At 42.2% G+C, this 11,564-nt stretch overlaps 1 long non-coding RNA gene across 1 annotated transcript; it reads left to right on the forward strand.

The window, feature by feature from the left end:
* Positions 1-4,952: 4,952 nt before the first annotated feature.
* LOC139169854 (uncharacterized) lies at positions 4,953-10,883 on the forward strand. The gene is made up of 3 exons (XR_011559539.1): positions 4,953-5,009; positions 8,121-8,162; positions 10,828-10,883. It is a non-coding gene; the product is annotated as an uncharacterized lncRNA (long non-coding RNA).
* The last annotated feature ends 681 nt before the right edge of the window (positions 10,884-11,564 follow it).

The raw sequence follows: 11,564 nt of genomic DNA on the forward strand, positions 1-11,564 counted from the left end.
TTTATTTATTAAAGTTTATTAAAAGAAATATTTTTTAAAGGCGGACGAAAGTTTGGCGATGACATATGAACTCATCGGGCGGGAAAAACTGTGGTATAGGGGGAAAAACAGCAAAGTATTTTTTTAATTAAGATTTTTCAAAAACCGTGGAATAGCCGTTTCGCGAAGTTCGAACCCGCGAAAATCGAGGGACCACTGTATAACAAAATAATCTTCTTGTCAAAAAGCTTAATTTTTTTCCCTATTCAATTAATTTAAAGCATGTTCATTGCGCCACATTTAATGCAATCCAGAGTTTCGAGTCAGCCAGAAAGTTACTGTTTTTTCCTTGATCTAAAACATTGTTTTAGTCATCTCAAGAGTCAATTTCAACTACATATTTTCCCATTGACCACTAGACTTTTATGCTTATTTATCGCTTGTCTGCTTCTTGTGCTGGAAGAAAATAAAAATGAATTTATTCCAGACTCTAAGAACAGTTTGCCTAACATAATGTTTTTTTTAAAAAAATCTACATTCGGCTTAAGGTTTATTATATCATGTGAATCTCTGCCACCCAAATCTCAGACTAGAATAGAAGGAAGCTCCAACTGCCCCAGGAGACGCTGATATAGTTCTCCAGAGGAATCATTGAGTCTCCCATCTGCACTTCTACAACTGTCTGGTTCGGTTCTGCAACCCAACAAGACCGACACAGACGCCAGAGGAGAATCAGAACTGCCAAAAAAACAATTACTACCAACCTGCCTTCCATTCTCTCTTGATTGGCAAACATTATTCTCTGAATATTACTTCTGAAGCACAAATTATTTTTTTCTGCAGGCTGCCTCTCCTTCAGCCTTTTGCCATTTTCCAAGTAGCCATTTCTAACCCACTTTGTAAACAGTGCAGTGGGAGCTGAGATATTTGCTGAGCCGCTTCTGGGTATTTCTCACCTCTCAAGGTGATGGCTTTGGCTAGATACCTCGGACACCTTTTATAAGTATTGCCCACAAGATCATATGCTACAACATTCTACCTGTCAATGACTGTTTCAGCTTCAATCGCAACAACACAAGAGCACACAACAGATTCAAACTTAATATTAACCGCTCCAAACTTGACTGTAAAAAATATGACTTCAGCAACCGAGTTGTCGAAGCGTGGAACTCATTACCGGACTCAGTAGTGTCAACCCCTAACCCCCAACATTTTTCGCTTAGACTATTCATGATTGACCTCTCCTTATCTCATTTATCTTTTCTTCCTTTCAAATATATTCACCTATGTATAGTCTGGAGGACAGAAGGAAAAGGGGGGACATGATCGAAACATTTAAATATATTAAAGGGTTAAATAAGGTCCAGGAGGGAAGTGTTTTTAATAGGAAAGTGAACCCAAGAACAAGGGGACACAATCTGAAGTTAGTTGGGGGAAAGATCAAAAGCAACATGAGAAAATATTATTTTACTGAAAGAGTCGTAGATCCTTGGAACAAACTTCCAGCAGACGTGGTAGATAAATCCACAGTAACTGAATTGAAACATGCCTGGGATAAACATATATCCATCCTAAGATAAAATAGAGAAAATAGTATAAGGGCAGACGAGATGGACCATGAGGTCTTTTTCTGCCGTCGGACTTCTATGTTTCTATGTTTCTATACTTTTATACCTTATGTTCTATTCCTTTCTTTACTTATATTATTACATATCTTTCTCTTCAATCTGTATTGTGTATTGGACAAAATAAATAAATAAAATAAAACTAAATAAATAAATATTCCAAATCCAAACTCCCTGCCCAAGGCAGCCTGCCGGGGATGTCAAGAGAGGCTGCGATCGTGTCTGATTCGCTAAATAGCAGACGTCCACCATCCATCCAGGCAGGAGTCCAAAATTAGCAGAGCAGCAATTGAACAGGTTGCGTCCAAAGCATCACCTGGTCCTCAACGCCACCACGGAATGGCTGTTTCAATCACCCACATTTATTCAGGGGCATGTGCCTTGCAGAGTCTTTGTAACGCAGTGGAAATGACGGCTTTAGGCCGGACGTACAAATGAAATTTTGTCCTTTTCCAGATGGAAAGAAACACCATGGTGAGGAGAAAGGAGAAGGTACGTCCACTTTTATAGCCAAGCATTTAATTAATTGCTCCTTTATCTAATTGGGACCTTATGGTTTAATCGGGTGAGCTCTTCTTGTGCTCTTCCAGCAGAAATCAGATTTGCATTCTCCTTGCAATTTAAGAAAGGTTTAAAAATGCTGCTATTGCAAACAGGGTCTCAGGCAGCTGTGAAGCATCTGGGTGATGGAACACACGAAGAACAGATGTTTTTCATGTTTTTGGTATTTTTAGGTTGGATATGATTTTGTACATTTTGCATTTTTGAACCATATTGTTATTTTTTTGTATTTTTAAGTTACGATGATTGGTGTAGTGATCGGGAGGGAGAGGAGGAGGAAGGAAGGAGGGAAGGAAGGAAGAATGGAGGAGGAAGGAAGGAGGGAAGGAAGGAAGGAGAAGGGGGAAGGAAGGAAGGAAGAATGGAGGAGGAAGGAAGGAGGGAAGGAAGGAAGGAAGGAAGAATGGAGGAGGAAGGGAGGGGGGGAAGGAAGGAAGGAAGGAGGAGGAAGGGAGAGGAGGAGGAGGGAGGGGAGGAGGAAGGAGAAGGAGGAAGGAAGGAGGGAAGGAAGGAAGGAAGAATGGAGGAGGAAGGAAGGAGGGAAGGAAGGAAGGAAGGAAGGAAGAATGGAAGAGGAAGGGAGGGGAGGAGGAAGGAAAGAAGGAAGAAAGGAGGGAGGGAGGGAGGGAGGGAGGCAAAGAATAGAAAAATGTTTCTGATTTGCTTTGTAGCAAATAAAATTACAAAATTATCTTGTAAAAAAGGTTAATTTTTTGTGCATTTCACCTCCATTTAATGCAACCTGGTGTTTCCAGTCAGCCAGAAATATATTGTCTTTTCTCTGACCAAAAACATTAATTTAGTCGTTTCAAAATGCGTTCTTTCACTTGTTTCTCTTTTGTTTTCTATTTCAGACAATGTTTATACATTTGTAATAACATGTCCATTATTAATAAACATTTCAAATTCAGACTTACTTTGTTCAAACTTTCTGATAATTGTACATTTGTCCTTTTCCAGGTGGAAAGAAACACCATGGCGAGGAGAAAGGAGAAGGTACGTCCACTTTTATAGCCAAGCATTTAATATGGCATGCAATTACTCTTTTAACTAATTGGGACCTTATGCTTTAATCTGGCGTGTTCTCCTTGTGTTCTTCTGGTCTTCCAACAGAAATCAGATTTGCATTCTCCTTGCAATTTAAGAAAGGTTTAAAAATGCTGCTATTGCAAACAGGGTCTCAGGCAGCTGTGAAGCATCTGGGGGATGGAACACACGAAGAACAGATGTTTTTCATGTTTTTTGTATTTTTAGGTTGGATATGATTTTGTACATTTTGTATTTTTTGTATTTAAGTTATGATGATTGATTTAGTGATTGGGAGGGAGAGGAGGAGGGAGGGAGGAAGGAAGGAAGGAAGGATGGGGGGGAGGAAGGAAGGAAGGATGGAGGGGAGGAAGGAAGGAAGGATGGAGGGGAGGAAGGAAGGAAGGATGTAGGGGAGGAAGGAAGGAAGGATGGAGGGGAGGAAGGAAGGAAGGATGGAGGGGAGGAAGGGAGGGGAGGAAGAAGGAAAGAAGGGAAAAAGGGGGGAGGGAGGGAGGAAGGCAAAGAATAAAAATATGTTTCTGATTTGCTTTGTAGCAAATAACATTACAAAATTATCTTGTAAAACAGGTTATTTTTTTCTTTTATTGAATTAATTAAAGCATGTGCATTTCGCCTCCATGTAATGCAACCTGGTGTTTCCAGTCAGCCAGAAAGATATTCTCTTTTCTCTGACCAAAAACATTAATAGAATAGAATAGAATAGAATTTTTATTGGCCAAGTGTGATTGGACACTCAAGGAATTTGTCTTGGTGCATAAGCTAATGCATTCTTTCACTTGTTTCTCTTTTGTTTTCTATTTCAGACAATGTTTATACATTTGTAATAACATGTCCATTATTAATAAACATTTCAAGTTCAGACTTACTTTGTTCAAACTTTCTGATAATTGTACATTTGTCCTTTTCCAGGTGGAAAGAAACACCATGGTGAGGAGAAAGGAGAAGGTACGTCCACTTTTATAGCCAAGCATTTAATATGGCATGCAATTACTCTTTTGACTAATTGGGACCTTATGCTTTAATCTGGTGTGTTCTCCTTGTGTTCTTCTGCTCTTCCAACAGAAATCAGATTTGCATTCTCCTTGCAATTTAAGAAAGGTTTAAAAATGCTGCTATTCCAAACAGGGTCTCAGGCAGCTGTGAAGCATCTGGGTGATGGAACACACGAAGAACAGATACTTTTCATGGGTTGTTTTTTTTTGTATTTTGTATGATTTTGTACCTAAACATTTTGCATTTTTGAACCATATTGTTGTATTTTTGTATTTGTAAGTCACAAAGATTGATGTAGTGAGATAGAGAGAGGGAGAGGAGGAGGAAGGAAGGAAGGAAGTAGAGGAGGGAGGGAGGAAATGGAGAGCTGGAGGTCAATTGTTTGAACCTTTTCCCAGTTACATTCAACTGACCCATTGGATTGGACAGGGGGAGAGGGCATTTATGGGTCCCTCTCTTAAGGAGGTCCATCTTCTTTTGGGATCAAGAAGAAAGGCCTTCTCTGTGGTGGCGTCTTCCCTTCCTCCATCATCCCTGTAGAAATAAGATTGGCTCCCACCTTGACATACTTTTCCTTGCTTGCTTGTTTGCTGTTTTCCTTGCTTTGTTCCCACTTTTTGCGATGTAGTTCTTTTCCTGGGGTTCCCATCCCCTCAAGTCTATCTCAGGTTACTGAATTCAGCTGATCCAAACACAATAACTGTTTTTGTTCTGTTTTTGGGTGTAAACAAGCATTTTGTCTTCTCAAAGGCTCGAAGAAAGAAGCTCATGAGAAAAAACGACATGAAAAACACGAAGGAGGTATGTAAGCGTTTGCAGCTCACCTTCTATCCTACGCGGAATACTATTAATATTACTTTAGTTCTGATACTAAAGTACTAATACTATTAATATTACTTTAGTTCTGATACTAAAGTACTAATGCTATTAATATTACTTTAGTTCTGATGGGGTCACATTGGCAGAGGAACTGAACTGGTCAGTTGCAAAGGCTTGAGACTCGAGCACCGCGTGATGGGGTGAGCTCTCGTTACTCACCGCAGCTCCTGCCTACCAGCAGTTTGAAAGAAGGCAAATGTGAATAGATAAATAGGTACCACAATTGGTGGGAAGGTAACCGAATCCTGTGCACTTCGGCCTATAGTCATACTGGCCAATGGTCCCTCTGGAAACTCCCCTCTTATCATGGGGGAGGGATTTGTATTAATATCGATCGTTTCTTCATTGCTTATTTGACCCCTAGGACAATCATTAAGGGTTGAAACACATGATTCATGACAAAGACTTAATGAACTCAATCTGTAGAGTCTGGAGGACAGAAGGAGAAGGGGGGGCATGATCAAAACATTTAAATAGGTTAAAGGGTTAAATAAGGTTCAGGAGGGAAGTGTTTTCAATAGGAAAGTGAACACAAGAACAAGGGGACACAATCTGAGGTTAGTTGGGGCAAAGATCAAAAGCAACGTGAGGAAATATTATTTCACTGAAAGAGTAGTAGATCCTTGGAACAAACTTCCAGCAGACGTGGTTGGTAAATCCACAGTAACTGAATTTAAACATGCCTGGGATAAACATAGATCCATGAGGTCTTTTTCTGCCGTCAGTCTTCTATGTTTCTATGTTTCTAAATGTCTCTTTTTCTCTTATGGACGCTGAGAGCATCTGCACCAAGACAAATTCCTTGTGTGTCCAATCACACTTGGCCAATAAAAATTCTATTCTATTCTCTGATATTAGAAAACTCCTGCACGCCGTTCTCTCATTACGTGCATGGCGACTGCGCAACTTAGAGGAAACATTGATTCTGGCCACATGGCCACAGAAAGGGACTTTGGGCCATGAGATGGTTCAGCAGCCTCTCAAGCTGTATTCAAGGATTGGTCTGGATGTGATAAACTGTCTCCCTTGCCCACAAGACCATATGCTGAAACGTTCTACCTGTCAATGACTATTTCAGCTTCAATTACAACAACACAAGAGCACGCAACAGATTCAAACTTAATATTAACCGCTCCAAACTTGACTGTAAAAAATATGACTTCAGCAACCGAGTTGTCGAAGCATGGAACTCATTACCGGACTCCGTAGTGTCAACCCCTAACCCCAAACATTTCTCCCTTAGACTATCCACGATTGACCTCTCCAGGTTCCTTAGAGGTCAGTAAGGGGCGTACATAAGTGCACCAGTGTGCCTTCCGTCCCCTGTCCAATTGTCTCTCCTTATCTCATTTATCTTTTCCTCCTTTCAAATATGTTCACCTATACTTTTATATATTTTCTTCTATTCTATTCTTTTCTTTACTTATGTTATTACATATCTTTCTCTTCAATGTGTATTATGTATTGGACAAAATAAATAAATAAAAATTTGGCATGAGAAACTTTGGATTCGATTATAGTTATAAGTCAAGTTGTAAGTCAACCAATAAATGCTCAACCAATAAATGCTCTGTCTTACACATGGGCAAAAAGAATCAGAACACAAAAAACAACCTTGGAGGACAGAACCATGTAGATGACCCTCACTCTGTTAAGGACCTTGGAGTACTCATAGCTAATGACCTAAGTGCCAGAGCCCATTGTAACAACATTGCCAAAATGGAGCTAAGAGTTGTTAACATAATCTTGCCTAGTTTCTTCTCTAGCAATATTAAACTGATAACCAGAGCATACAAAACATTTGCTAGACCAAGCCTTGAATACAGCTCACCCGTCTGGAATCTGCACTGCATATCGGACATTAATAAAATCGAGAGAGTCCAAAATATTTCATAATATTTCTCTGCTTGCAACAGAATACCTCATTCCACTAGACCTGAAATTTTGGGCTTAGAAAATGTAGAGCTATGTCGCCTTTGATCTGATCTGAATGTAGTGCATAAAATCATCTACCACAATGTCCTACCAGTCAATGAATACTTCAGCTTCAACCACAACAACGCATGCACACAAAATAGATTCAAACTCAATGTAAATCGCTCGGAACGTGACCGCAGAAAATATGACTTCAGCAACGGAGTGATCAATGTATGGCATATACAGTCATACCTCGTCTTACGAACCTAATTGGTTCCCGGGGGAGGTTCGTAAGATGAAAAGTTCGTAAGACAAAACATTGTTTCCCATAGGAAACAATGTAAAATCAATTAATCCGTGCAACGAAAACCCCCCCGCAATAAAACGCCACCGCCCGGCTGTCACCTTTTGAAACAGCCGGGCGCTTCTCAGCGTTCTCCCAATGCCGAACCCGGAAGTTCGGCAAAGGTTCGGGTTCGGGTGGCCGCCGAGAAGCCCCGCCACCCGGCTGTCACCTTTTGAAACAGCTGGGGGGCTTCTCGGCGGCCTCCTGAACGCCGAACCCGGAAATTCGGGTTTGGAGTTCGGGTTCAGGAGGACGCCAAGAAGCTGGGTGGCGGGGCTTCTCGGCAGTGGCGGCAGCGGGTTTGTAAGAAGGAAAAAGTTTGTAAGAAGAGGCAAAAAATTCTGAACCCCGGGTTCGTATCTTGGGTTGTTGATATGGCGAGGGGTTCGTATCATGAGGTACCACTGTACTTCCTGATTCTGTGGTTTCTTCATAACCCCCCCCAAAAAACTTTAACCTTAGACTGTCTACAGTTGACTTCACCCCATTCCTAAGAGATCTTTAAGGGGCATGAACAAGCATAGCATCGTGTCTACTGGGCCTGTCCTGCTGTCCTATTGTCCAAATTTACCTATACCTACTTTGCTTTTGTTTATGTTTATAGCATACCTGATATTTTGCACATGTTTTCACAAATAAATAAAATAAATTATGCCACTGGAGAACGGGTTTTTCGCCAATTTCTTTAGGACCAATGATGTTTTTAAAAAATACGTTAGTAATGAAAGCTTTAAAACTAAATGTAAAATAAAGTTCTCTCTTTTTTGTAGGCCCAAAGAAAGATCATGAAGCAAAGAAACATCGACCACCAGGTATGTAAGCTCTAGCAGACCAGCCAATATTATATGCAAACCACAAGATGAGTGACATATATATTTAATAAGGAGAGCAGTTGGGGGGGGGGGGGCGTTTGCCCAGGTTCACCTGGTGCACCAGTTGCAGCCCTATTTGGACCGGGAGTCATTGCTCACAATCACTCATGCCCTCATCACCTCGAGGCTCGACTACTGTAACGCTCTCTACATGGGGCAACCTTTGAAAAGTGTTCGGGAACTTCAGATCGTGCAGAATGCAGATGCAAGAGCAGTCATGGGCTTTCCTAAATACGCCCATATTACTCCAACACTCCGCAGTCTGCATTGGTTGCCGATCAGTTTCCGGTCACAATTCAAAGTGTTGGTTATGACCTATAAAGCCCTTCATGGCACCGGACCAGAATATCTTCAGGACCCGCCTTCTGCCGCACGAATCCCCAGTGACGGGTTAGGTCCCACAAGAGTTGACCTTCTTCGGGTCCCGTCGACTAAACAATGTCGTCTGGGCGGGACCCAGGGGAAGAGCCTTCTCTGTGGTGGCTCCGACCCTCTGGAACCAGCTCCCCCCCCTAAGGTTAGGATTGCCCCCCACCCTCCTTGCCTTTCGTAAACTCCTTAAAACCCACCTCTGCCGTCAGGCATGGGGGAACCTAAAAACATCTCCCCCTTGCCCATGTTGTTTTGCTGTTTGATTGGTTGTGTGCTTGTTTTTTTATATATATTGGGGTTGCTTTTATGAATTTTTAACCTAAAAGTGCAATTAGATTGGTAAATATTAGATTTGTCACTATGTACTGTTTTTACCATTGTTGTGAGCCCGCCCCGAGTCTGCGGAGAGGGGCGGCATATAAGTCCAATAAATCTAATCTAATCTTCTCTCCCTCCACCGCGAGCCCAGTGAGTGGTGGCAAGGAAGCGCTGCAAACTTAGCTTCTGCGCATGCAAAGAAGAAGAAAAAAGGGTGGTTTTTTTAAAATTCAACATTTATTTGTTTTTTTAAAAAAAGATGGCAGTGCCCACAGACCATCACTGACAGAACCAATTCCATGACACCACTGTGACATCTCCAGTGGGTCACTACTAATTCGGGCAAACCGGTCTGAACCAGGAGAAACCCACCTCTGCTGGCTCCCTTGGCCAAGAAACGGAGACGAGCAGAACGGACAGGAGAACGGTGTAACTGTTTTTTAAGCTAACACTTCAGGTGATCTTGATTCAATCCCTCAGCTGCGTTGGAAAACCTCTTAGATGCTCCAGCTGCTCCAGAACATCATGTTGCAGGCAGTACTCGCTTCATAAGTTGTGCTGGTTGCCAGTTGACTTATGAGTGTAATTCAAGATGCTGGTTATTGACTATCGAGCGCTTCGTGGTCTGCGTCAGAACTGCCAGTGGAAATTGCACATCTGCCTATGTTTCAGGCTGCCTGGATCCTCTGGGTCTTGTCAACTAAGCAAAGGCCTCCATAGGGCTGGAATTTTATTGATGCTTCACATATTTCGGAAAATATGGCCCTGGGGGCAAGAGGACCGGTTGAACACTTCTGAGTTATCCCCCCCTCCTTTTTTTGGCTTTATTTATTTATTGAATCATTGAATCATTGAGTCTGCCATCTGCACCTCTATAACTGTCTGGTTTGGTGCTGCAACCCAACAGGACCGACAACGACTTCAGAGGAGAATCAGAACTGCAGAAAAAAGCAATTGCTGCCAACCTGCCTTCCACTGAGGACCTGTAGACTGCAGGAGTCAAAAAGAGGGCGGGGAAAATATTTATGGACCCCCTCACATCCCTGGACACAAACTGTTTCAACTCCTACCCTCAAAACATCGCTACAGAGCACTGCACACCTAGACAACTAGACACAAGAACAGTTTTTTTTTCCGAACCGCCCCTCACTCTGCTAAACAAATAATTCCCTCAACACTGTCAGACTTTCTACTAAATCTGCACTTCTATTCTACTAGTTTTTTCTCATCATTCCTTTCTCAACCCTCCCATGTTGACTGTATGACTGTAACTTGTTGCTATATCCCTAAGATTTGTATTAATATTGCTTCTTCATTGCTTATTTGACCCCTATGACAATCATTATGTGTCGTACCCACATGATTCTTGACAAATGTATATTTTATTTTATGTACGCCGAGAGCATATGCACCAAGACAAATTCCTTGTGTGTCCAATCACACTTGGCCAATAAAATTCTATTCTATTGTATTGTATTTATATGCCGCTCACTCCCAAAAGGACTCTTCTCCAACTATCCCAAAGATGTTTTTCCAAAAGGCAACTGGACTTTCTTGGGTTTTTTGAAACCAAGGCCAGAGGAAACGGGAGGAACCTCTTATGAAACTTCTTACAACCCCCCCCCCCCAAGAAACCCCAGTTGCCTCTGGGAAAAAAACATCTTTGGGGGAACCATGACCTAGATGGGTGAGACTCTCCAGCGAGATCCATGATGGATTGTTCATCCGATCAAACCGTCTCTTCTTCTCTCCTGACATACATCACTCTGGAGTGTTGATCCTTGTAAGCCACTGAGGATTGTTTCAGGGTGAGCGGTCTTGAGCCCCTTAATTAAAATTTTAATTGAATTTAATTAATTTGACTTATATGCCGCCCAACCCCAAAGATGAAAATTCTCTCATGCTTTCATTCCAGTTCCTGGTGAAGAAGGGAAAGTGAAAGAAAGAAAAAAAGACAAGGAAAAAGAAAAAGGACATAAAGGTATGAAAGCTTTTGTATCACTTCAACTCTTTTGGATCTTATAGTTGAAAACCGGAATACTTACTTATTTCCCATAGGTCGAAGTCCCGTGGCAGAGCAAAAATGAGGGTGGTGCATCCATCTCGATACTTCCTGACTCCTCAGTAGCATTCAGCACCATCAGCCATTGTATCAAGGCCCCATTTGAGGGAAGCTTTGGGGGACTGGGAGTAGTGGTTTACTCCTCCTGTGGCCAGAGTTAACTGGTGTGGATGGGCGCAAGCTCTGCTTAACCTCCTGTAATGAGCTTTACATGGGGCTGCCCTGGAAGGCTACTCAGATGCTACAACTATCCGGGATGCATCAATGTGTTCAATGTTGGCCGTATACATGTCCCCACTGCCTCACGAGCAGCATTGATTGTGCAATTCAGACTGCCGAGTATCACCCATGAAGCCCTTTGTGGACTACAGCCCCAGTCAACAGTGGGATCGCATGTCTTCCTATGATTTGACCGGGCCAGTGTGGTCAGCCATAGTGGGTTTGCTCTGGATCCCACCAAGCACTGCCACACACACCCAGGAGGTGGGTCTTCCCACTGATGGCTCCTATCCCTGGAACGATATTACTGCTCATCCAGAAATCCATATTACTGATATCTTATTTATATTTCATGGCACCAGACCAGATTA

Source organism: Erythrolamprus reginae, chromosome 7 (genome assembly GCF_031021105.1).
Source record: "Erythrolamprus reginae isolate rEryReg1 chromosome 7, rEryReg1.hap1, whole genome shotgun sequence".
NCBI lineage: Eukaryota > Metazoa > Chordata > Lepidosauria > Squamata > Dipsadidae > Erythrolamprus > Erythrolamprus reginae.